This window comes from Oncorhynchus masou, chromosome 5 (assembly GCF_036934945.1).
Source record: "Oncorhynchus masou masou isolate Uvic2021 chromosome 5, UVic_Omas_1.1, whole genome shotgun sequence".
Classification (NCBI taxonomy): Eukaryota; Metazoa; Chordata; class Actinopteri; order Salmoniformes; family Salmonidae; genus Oncorhynchus; species Oncorhynchus masou.
Genome location: NC_088216.1, coordinates 83,478,583 through 83,490,235, shown reverse-complemented (window position 1 = coordinate 83,490,235; position 11,653 = coordinate 83,478,583).

The following is an 11,653-nucleotide window of genomic DNA, read 5'->3' as shown; positions in this document are numbered from 1 at the left end:
GGTGAAGATAGATTGACAGTATGGTTGAGGCGGCCGAGCCCACGGAGGATCAGCTCATCCATTTTTTATTTGGGTCAGGGTCTGGGATTAACCCAGATAGAAATTGCATTATGTCTGACTGTTATAGATGGCTTCCTGTTTTGGCTCCAATCCAATCCAATTCGCTATTCTACTTTTAAACGGGTTGAATGTGGAATGTTCAGTGCAATAAAATATAACATTGAGTTCTTTGGTTGCACACTACCACTGAAAGTTGACCAAAGTTTACCAGACTACCAATAAAAGTTTATTTTAAATCTCTAATAGTTTTAATAGGGAGGTTCTGTCAATAGAAGCAAAAACACATTCACAAACAACAGTTAACTAGCAGTACATCAAAATAAAAACTAGTAAAACAGGTGAAATGTTAAGGTTTATAAATACTCCCAACCGTTCATGAAGACTACAGTTTATTTGTTATTTCAGCCACAAAAGGGGGGCAAAATGTGAGTCTGCTGAGGGGAGGACGGCTCATAATAATGTCTGGAACGGAGTGAATGGAATGGAGTCAAACACATAGAAATAATGAGTTGGATTCCCCTTCCACCCATTCCACTCCAGACATTACCACGAGCTCATCCTCCATAATTAAGGTTCCACCAACCTCCTGTGATTAGCAAATGGCTACTATAACAGACGGGCTCTAGTTAAAGGCGTTAGATATCTGAGGAGTTCTACCACCTCTGGTTCATTATGAACACTGCCGTTGACCTATCATCAATACCACAGGAGGCTCTTGAGGGGAGGACGGCTCATAACAATGGCCAGAACGGAGCTACATGGAAGCCATGTGTTTGATGTATTTGATACCCCTTCCACCTATTCCGCTCCAGTCATTACCACGAGCTCGTCCTCCCGTAATTAAGTTGCCACCAACCTCCTGTGATCAATACGTCCACTTCTACCAGTAGAGTTTATCTCGTGATCTCGACAAAAGGGGGGAATCATTTTTTTAAAATACATATGTCCTCTCTGTACATCCGTAAGAGTATGAAAGAGTCGCATGACTAAAATGAAAGAGTCGCATGACTAAAATGAAAGAGTCGCAGGACTAAAATGAAAGAGTCGCAGGACTAAAATGAAAGAGTCACATGACTAAAATGAAAGAGTCACATGACTAAAATGAAAGAGTCGCAGGACTAAAATGAAAGAGTCACATGACTAAAATGAAAGAGTCGCAGGACTAAAATGAAAGAGTCGAAGGACTAAAATGAAAGAGTCGCAGGACGAAAATGAGAGTCGCAGGACTAAAATGAAAGAGTCGCAGGACTAAAATGAAAGAATCGCAGGACTAAAATGAAAGAGTCGCAGGACTAAAATGAAAGAGTCGCAGGACTAAAATGAAAGAGTCGCAGGACTAAAATTAAAGAGTCGCAGGACTAAAATGAGAGTCGCAGGACTAAAATGAAAGAGTCACATGACTAAAATGAAAGAGTCGCAGGACTAAAATGAAAGAGCCGCAGGACTAAAATGAAAGAGTCGCAGGACTAAAATGAAAGAGTCGCAGGACTAAAATGAGTCACATGACTAAAATGAGAGAGTCGCAGGACTAAAATGAAAGAGCCGCAGGACTAAAATGAAAGAGCCGCAGGACTAAAATGAAAGAGTCGCAGGACTAAAATGAAAGAGTCACATGACTAAAATGAGAGAGTCGCAGGACTAAAATGAGAGTCGCAGGACTAAAGTGAAAGAGTCGCAGGACTAAAGTGAAAGAGTCGCAGGACTAAAATGAGAGTCGCATGACTAAAATGAAAGAGTCGCAGGACTAAAATGAAAGAGTCACATGACTAAAATGAAAGAGTCGCAGGACTAAAATGAAAGAGTCACAGGACTAAAATGAAAGAGTCGCAGGACTAAAATGAAAGAGTCACATGACTAAAATGAAAGAGTCACATGACTAAAATGAGAGTCGCAGGACTAAAATGAAAGAGTCACATGACTAAAATGAGAGTCGCAGGACTAAAATGAAAGAGTCGCAGGACTAAAATGAAAGAGTCACAGGACTAAAATGAAAGAGTCGCAGGACTAAAATGAAAGAGTCACAGGACTAAAATGAAAGAGTCGCAGGACCAAAATGAAAGAGTCACATGACTAAAATGAGAGTCGCAGGACTAAAATGAAAGAGTCACATGACTAAAATGAGAGTCGCAGGACTAAAATGAAAGAGTCACAGGACTAAAATGAAAGAGTCGCAGGACTGAAATGAAAGAGTCGCAGGACTGAAATGAGAGTCGCAGGACTAAAATGAAAGAGTCGCAGGACTAAAATGAGAGTCGCAGGACTAAAATGAAAGAGTCGCAGGACGAAAATGAAAGAGTCGCATGACTAAAATGAAAGAGTCGCAGGACGAAAATGAAAGAGTCGCAGGACTAAAATGAAAGAGTCGCAGGACTAAAATGAAAGAGTCGCAGGACGAAAATGAAAGAGTCGCAGGACGAAAATGAAAGAGTCGCAGGACTAAAATGAAAGAGTCGCAGGACGAAAATGAAAGAGTCGCAGGACGAAAATGAAAGAGTCGCAGGACTAAAATGAAAGAGTCACAGGACTAAAATGAGAGTCACAGGACTAAAATGAAAGAGTCACAGGACTAAAATGAAAGAGTCGCATGACTAAAATGAAAGAGTCACAGGACTAAAATGAGAGTCACAGGACTAAAATGAGAGAGTCACAGGACTAAAATGAAAGAGTCGCAGGACTAAAATGAGAGTCGCAGGACTAACTGAGAGTCACTGGACTAAAATGAGAGTCGCATGACTAAAATGAAAGAGCCGCAGGACTAAAATGAAAGAGTCACAGGACTAAAATGAAAGAGTCACAGGACTAAAATGAAAGAGCCGCAGGACTAAAATGAAAGAGTCACAGGACTAAAATGAAAGAGTCACAGGACTAAAATGAAAGAGTCACAGGACTAAAATGAGAGTCGCAGGACTAAATGAGAGTCACTGGACTAAAATGAGAGTCGCATGACTAAAATGAAAGAGCCGCAGGACTAAAATGAAAGAGTCGCAGGACTAAAATGAGAGTCGCAGGACTAAATGAGAGTCACTGGACTAAAATGAGAGTCGCATGACTAAAATGAAAGAGCCGCAGGACTAAAATGAAAGAGTCACAGGACTAAAATGAAAGAGTCACATGACTAAAATGAAAGAGTCACATGACTAAAATGAAAGAGTCGCAGGACTAAAATGTGAGTCGCATGACTAAAATGAAAGAGTCACATGACTAAAATGAAAGAGTCACATGACTAAAATGAAAGAGTCGCAGGACTAAAATGAAAGAGTCACATGACTAAAATGAAAGAGTCGCAGGACTAAAACGAAAGAATCGCAGGACTAAAATGAGAGAGTCACATGAATAAAATGAAAGAGTCGCAGGACTAAAATGAAAGAGTCGCAGGACTAAAATGAGAGAGTCACATGACTAAAATGAAAGAGTCGCATGACTAAAATGAAATAGTCACATGACTAAAATGAGAGTCGCAGGACTAAAATGAAAGAGTCACATGACTAAAATGAAAGAGTCACATGACTAAAATGAAAGAGTCACATGACTAAAATGAAAGAGTCGCAGGACTAAAATGAGAGTCGCATGACTAAAATGAAAGAGTCACATGACTAAAATGAAAGAGTCACATGACTAAAATGAAAGAGTCGCAGGACTAAAATGTGAGTCGCATGACTAAAATGAAAGAGTCACATGACTAAAATGAAAGAGTCACATGACTAAAATGAAAGAGTCGCAGGACTAAAATGAGAGTCGCATGACTAAAATGAAAGAGTCACATGACTAAAATGAAAGAGTCACATGACTAAAATGAAAGAGTCACATGACTAAAATGAAAGAATCGCAGGACTAAAATGAAAGAGTCGCAGGACTAAAATGAAAGAGTCACATGACTAAAATGAAAGTCACATGACTAAAATGAAAGAGTCACATGACTAAAATGAAAGAATCGCAGGACTAAAATGAAAGAGTCACAGGACTAAAATGAAAGAGTCACATGACTAAAATGAAAGAGTCACATGACTAAAATGAAAGAGTCGCAGGACTAAAATGAAAGAGTCACATGACTAAAATGAAAGAGTCACATGACTAAAATGAAAGAGTCACATGACTAAAATGAAAGAGTCGCAGGACTAAAATGAGAGTCGCAGGACTAAAATGAAAGAGTCACATGACTAAAATGAGAGTCGCAGGACTAAAATGAAAGAGTCACATGACTAAAATGAAAGAGTCGCAGGACTAAAATGAGAGTCGCAGGACTAAAATGAAAGAGTCACATGACTAAAATGAGAGTCGCAGGACTAAAATGAAAGAGTCACAGGACTAAAATGAAAGAGTCGCAGGACTAAAATGAAAGAGTCGCAGGAGTAAAATGAAAGAGTCGCAGGACTAAAATGAAAGAGTCACATGACTAAAATGAAAGAGTCACATGACTAAAATGAAAGAGTCACATGACTAAAATGAAAGAATCGCAGGACTAAAATGAAAGAGTCGCAGGACTAAAATGAGAGAGTCGCAGGACTAAAATGAAAGAGTCGCAGGACTAAAATGAAAGAGTCGCAGGACTAAAATGAAAGAGTCGCAGGACTAAAATAAGAGTCGCAGGACTAAAGTGAAAGAGTCGCAGGACTAAAATGAAAGAGTCTCAGGACTAAAATGAAAGAGTCGCAGGACTAAAATGAAAGAGTCGCATGACTAAAATGAGAGTCACATAACTAAAATGAGGGTCGCAGGACTAAAATGAGGGTCACAGGACTAAAATGAAAGAGTCACATGACTAAAATGATGGTCACAGGACTAAAATGAAAGAGTCACATGACTAAAATGAGGGTCACAGGACTAAAATGAAAGAGTCACATGACTAAAATGAGAGTCACATGACTAAAATGAGGGTCGCAGGACTAAAATGAGGGTCACAGGACTAAAATGAAAGAGTCACATGACTAAAATGAGGGTCACAGGACTAAAATGAAAGAGTCACATGACTAAAATGAGGGTCACAGGACTAAAATGAAAGAGTCACATGACTAAAATGAGGGTCACAGGACTAAAATGAAAGAGTCGCAGGACTAAAATGAGAGTCGCAGGACTAAAATGAGTCGCAGGACTAAAATGAAAGAGTCGCAGGACTAAAATGAAAGAGTCGCAGGACTAAAATGAAAGAGTCGCAGGACTAAAATGAAAGAGTCACAGGACTAAAATGAGAGTCGCAGGACTAAAATGAAAGAGTCACATGACTAAAATGAGAGTCGCAGGACTAAAGTGAAAGAGTCGCAGGACTAAAATGAGAGTCGCAGGACTAAAGTGAAAGAGTCGCAGGACTAAAATGAAAGAGTCACATGACTAAAATGAAAGAGTCACATGACTAAAATGAAAGAGTCGCAGGACTAAAATGAAAGAGTCGCAGGACGAAAATGAAAGAGTCACATGACTAAAATGAAAGAGTCGCAGGACTAAAATGAAAGAGTCACATGACTAAAATGAAAGAGTCACAGGACTAAAGTGAAAGAGTCGCAGGACTAAAATGAAAGAGTCGCAGGACTAAAATGAAAGAGTCGCAGGACTAAAATGAAAGAGTCGCAGGACTAAAATGAGAGTCACATAACTAAAATGAGGGTCGCAGGACTAAAATGAGGGTCACAGGACTAAAATGAAAGAGTCACATGACTAAAATGATGGTCACAGGACTAAAATGAAAGAGTCACATGACTAAAATGAGGGTCACAGGACTAAAATGAAAGAGTCGCAGGACTAAAATGAGAGTCGCATGACTAAAATGAAAGAGTCACAGGACTAAAGTGAAAGAGTCGCAGGACTAAAATGAAAGAGTCGCAGGACTAAAATGAAAGAGTCACATGACTAAAATGAAAGAGTCGCAGGACTAAAATGAGAGTCACATGACTAAAATGAAAGAGTCGCAGGACTAAAATGAGAGTCGCAGGACTAAAGTGAAAGAGATCAATCCAGTGAGATTTAAGTGGGTGTTACACCAAACGCTGGAGGAAAAAGTACTCAGTTGTCATACTTGAGTAAAATTAAAGATACATTAATAGAAAATGACTCAAGTAAAAGTGAACATCACCCAGTAAAATACTACTTGAGTAAATGTAAAGATACATTAATACAAAATGACTCGAGTAAAGGTGAAAGTCACCCAGTAAAATACTACTTGATTAAAAGTCTAAAAGTATTTGTTTTTAAATGTACTTCAGTATCAAAAAGTAAAAGTATAATTGATTTCAACTTCCTTATGTAATGCATCCTCAGGTGGGCGGGGCAAGCGCGTTTTGACTTAATGAGAAAGCAATAATAAAGCCACATGATTCGTAGAGCCAGTGTTCTAATTATACATCACACTCTTGGGGGAAACCAACGTCTATCAAGAGCTATGCGACAGTCGTTTAATGTGCTGACTCTTTCAGTGAAAGTGGAAAAGGTTTCACTCAAGCTTTGCCCACACAGAAAACATTTTAGTGGTGTTGTTACTCATGTGTGAGGCTCTCATTTATTCTGGGCCAAAGCCAAGTTCTCAATCCAATCAAGGAAAGGAAGGGAGGTTTTCACATATCCAGATAAGTTGCCCACAAACATGGTTACAAAACAGGGATACAGTGACTACGTTTTGACGGACATGGACATTCCCTTTATTTTCATTGGCTCAGCCCAATTAATGCCATGCAGTTTGACAGTCCTTCCTTCCTATCAAACGGTTTACCTTTTAATCTCTCTTTCTTTCTCCCCGAATCCATCTAACGATCTCGTTTGAAGAGAGTGACTGGGTGGCTGGCCAGTGGCACTCAGTGCCGTTTAAGATAAGGGAGGACTCATTTTCCTTTTCCATGAGTATGGCCTTATTTATATTACAGCATATTGGATGACTGTCATTCATATACCATTCACCCAATTCAATGTCGATACGTTTAGCCTACAATGTGATACTGTAATTTTCCCTATACCCATCATGAAGTTGCTACAACCTAGCCTATGAATGAAAGTTTACAACATAGGTGCACACAGGTCGAGAGATGCACACTGTCCTGCATCTAGCTAATCTGGGGTGTAGTCATTAGTCCAACAGTTGCAAGCGAGAGTTTCTATTGGACAAATTCAGGTCTGTTCCATTTTCTTGTGTACTAAGACATGTTTTTCAACAGAATCGGCAGAATGAATACACCACTGATCACGCGTAAACACAGTTCACTTTCATAGCAGCCACGTTGTATTCCTTCTCATATCATGCTCTCTCCTCCTCTCACCTCTTCCCTTTGCTTGTGGACTTCAATGCACAACACATCAGCTGTGACCAGGCGAAATAAACTAAAGTAACTTCAGGCCTGAACTATACAGCCTGAGAGAGAGAGCAACAGTGGGATGTAGGAGAAACAGTGAGATGTAGGAGAAACAGTGAGACTGGCACAAACAGTGAACGATACCTTCCTGCGGAGGAACATGCAATTGACCATTTCCCCCAGGGCAGTTAATAAAGAGAGAGAGATACATAGGGAGAAAAGAGATTGAGAGATAGGAAGAAAAGAGAGAGAGAGAGAGGTACAGGCCTGAACTTCACAGCCTTTCGGAGAAAGAGAGAGGGGAAGTGAGAGATAGATAAGAGAGGGTTGTTATTGTTCCAGAGAGTGAACTACTCAGATTTCCCACTGAGTTGTACTGAGTGTTTCATCACCACCTGTTTCTCACTGTGACCAGTTCACACCTGCCACATCACAAACAACACTACACCTTTATCAGTTGCACTGTAGGTGGGAAAGCAGGACCGTGATAATCCTGGAGATGCACTTCTCTTTAAATGATTTGTTTGTTTTACGTAGTGCCATTTTCAACTGGGGTTTTCCCAACGTAGTTTACATATATAAAATAATAATAATAATAATAATAATTACAACGTCCCATAGAATAGCTTGACAGGAGGCTAAGACCAATTACGGGAAGAACAAACCAGAGATGTTTGGCAACAGCAACCCTAGACGGACATGTTACATACATCATTGCTGGAACCTAGTAGGAAGAGGACAGGTTGTATGTTTGAGACTCTCCTGACAGATTTGGGTCTGGATTCTGAGATTATGCACTTTCTGTGATATCCTATTGAATGCTAATATTAAGATTTGCATGGGAAGAGGAGGAAAAAACCCAAGGATATCACATATATTATATGAAAAATAGAATCGTTTTAAATCTGTTGATGGCTGTTGGACAGGTAGGAGAGGGAGGATGTCAAGTAGGAGAGGGAGGATGCCAGGTAGGAGAGGGAGGATGCCAGGTAGGAGAGGGAGGATGTCAGGTAGGAGAGGGAGGATGTCAGGTAGGAGAGGGAGAATGTAATTTGGGAGAGGGAGGGGGTCAGGTAGGAGAGGAAGGATGCCAGGTAGGAGAGGGAGGATGTCAGGTAGGAGAGGGAGGATGCCAGGTAGGAAAGGGAGGATGTCAGGTAGGAGAGGGAGGATGTCAGGTAGGAGAGGGAGGATGTCAGGTAGGAGAGGGAGGATGCCAGGTAGGAGTGGGAGGATGTCAGGTAGGAGAGGGAGGAGGTCAGGTAGGAGAGGAAGGATGCCAGGTAGGAGAGGGAGGATGTCAGGTAGGAGAGGGAGGATGTCAGGTAGGAGAGGGAGGATGTCAGGTAGGAGAGGGAGGATGCCAGGTAGGAGAGGGAGGATGTCAGGTAGGAGAGGGAGGATGTCAGGTAGGAGAGGGAGGATGCCAGGTAGGAGAGGGAGGATGTCAGGTAGGAGAGGGAGGATGCCAGGTAGGAGAGGGAGGATGCCAGGTAGGAGAGGCAGGATGTCAGGTAGGAGAGGCAGGATGTAAGTTAGGATAGGGAGGAGGTCAGGTAGGAGAGGGAGGATGCCAGGTAGGAGAGGGAGGATGCCAGGTAGGAGAGGGAGGATGTCAGGTAGGAGAGGGAGGATGCCAGGTAGGAGAGGGAGGATGTAAGTTAGTAGAGGGAGGAGGTCAGGTAGGAGGAGAATGAAATATGCGTCACTGTAGCTGTCAGCCAGTCGAGTCCTTTCCCCTGGGGAGACCCCTGTGGTGAGTGTTTCCTGTTTGTACAGTATATTCTGCATAATCTCAGCACCCAGAACTAAATCTCACGCTGGCCAGCTGTTCTTCTGTTACAAAATACTCTGAACTGAAGGCTGCTAACCTCCACCAGGCTATTGTGCATTAGGAGGAAGTGTCTGGGAATGAGATTACCGTCCTAAACCATGGGGTGCAGATGGATGCTGTGGGGGTGCAGATGGATGCTGTGGGGGTGCAGATGGATGCTGTGGGGGTGCAGATGGATGCTGTGGGGGTGCAGATGGATGCTGTGGGGGTGCAGATGGACGCTGTGGGGTGCAGATGGACGCTGTGGGGTGCAGATGGATGCTGTGGGGTGCAGATGGACGCTGTGGGGTGCAGATGGATGCTGTGGGGTGCAGATGGATGCTGTGGGGTGCAGATGGACGCTGTGGGGTGCAGATGGATGCTGTGGGGTGCAGATGGATACTGTGGGGTGCAGATGGATGCTGTGGGGTGCAGACGGATGCTGTGGGGCGCAGATGGATGCTGTGGGGTGCAGATGGATGCTGTGGGGTGCAGATGGATGCTGTGGGGCGCAGATGGATGCTGTGGGGTGCAGATGGACGCTGTGGGGTGCAGATGGATGCTGTGGGGGTGCAGATGGATGCTGTGGGGCGCAGATGGATGCTGTGGGGTGCAGATGGACGCTGTGGGGTGCAGATGGATGCTGTGGGGTGCAGACGGATGCTGTGGGGTGCAGATGGACGCTGTGGGGTGCAGATGGACGCTGTGGGGTGCAGATGGATGCTGTGGGGGTGCAGATGGATGCTGTGGGGTGCAGATGGATGCTGTGGGGTGCAGATGGACGCTGTGGGGTGCAGATGGACGCTGTGGGATGCAGATGGATGCTGTGGGTTGCAGATGGATGCTGTGGGGTGCAGATGGATGCTGTGGGGTGCAGATGGATGCTGTGGGGTGCAGATGGACGCTGTGGGGTGCAGATGGACGCTGTGGGATGCAGATGGATGCTGTGGGTTGCAGATGGATGCTGTGGGATGCAGATGGATGCTGTGGGGTGCAGATGGACGCTGTGGGATGCAGATGGATGCTGTGGGGTGCAGATGGATGCTGTGGGGTGCAGATGGATGCTGTGGGGTGCAGATGGATGCTGTGGGGTGCAGATGGATGCTGTGGGGTGCAGATGGACGCTGTGGGGTGCAGATGGACGCTGTGGGATGCAGATGGATGCTGTGGGTTGCAGATGGATGCTGTGGGGTGCAGATGGATGCTGTGGGGTGCAGATGGATGCTGTGGGGTGCGGACGGATGCTGTGGGGTGCAGATGGATGCTGTGGGGTGCAGATGGATATATTTCTGACAAATAAATTACATTTTACACAAAACAAATGTAGCATGCAATATAGCTCAGTATTTTATTTATTATTTCATACAGTCATTATATATCAAGGGTGTCAATAATTTCTGACTCCACTATATGTGTGTGTGTGTGTGTGCATTTTGTAGTGGAAATTTCCTGTATTTACAAAATCATGAGAGCAAACCACACACAAGTCAGAGTTAGTTATCATAAAGTCCATCTTTAATTATATGAGCTCTATCACAACCCTGTGACTCAGATTAATTCAGTGTCTATAAATTAATTCTCTGAGAGTCCTTACAAAACAGTTCTTAGTATAATTTATAGCCAAGACACACCCATCTCAACTCACATGAACATTACAAAGGAAGACTTTACTTGAGAGAGGAGTATCCCATAGCCAGACAGCATTAGCTATAAATTATGGTTCAGTTTGCTCTCCTAAAACGAGGTTCTACTTCTCATTCTTGGTACAACATAGTACCAAGACATTAGGATATATATCACTTGTCATTTTAGACACTCCCATTCTGGACAAGCTCACGGAGACACAGTGACTGGCGCACAGACATTGTGGAGCCAAGAGATAATTGATTCCCCCTCTATCATCCCTTCACATGGTTTAAAAGATATGTTTACATATGAAGACAAGCTTGACCTCTCCCCTCTCTGCGGCCCAAGTAACTGACCCCAGGACAGAGAAAGGATAACTGCAACCGGCCACCACTATAGTACAACAAGATACATTCTAAATGAGAAGTAACTCACAAGCATAAAATGAAAATAAAACAGCTTATCTATGTTACCCAACTATTCTGATTCATCCCCAACAATTTGTGTGTGTGTATATTGTTAATAACTGTTCAACAAGTCAGCAACATGTGTCTGCTGTTCCAGACAGGGTCAAACAACGTTGTGTCAAATTCCTCATCGATACGAGTGATGGGACGGACGGAGTGTGATAAAGGACGGGGGGGGGAGAGGCGACATCTCCTCTCCTTTAATGTTCTCCTGCCTGCCTGTGAGTCTGCCCATCCATCGATCTGTGTCTCTCACAGTCACTCACAGTCACTCAGTCACTCACAGTCACTCAGCCACTCACAGTCATCCATAGTCACTCACGGTCACTCACAGTCACCCACAGTCACTCAGTCACCCACAGTCACTCACAGTCACTCACAGTCATCCTCAGTCACTCACAGTCACTCACAGTCAC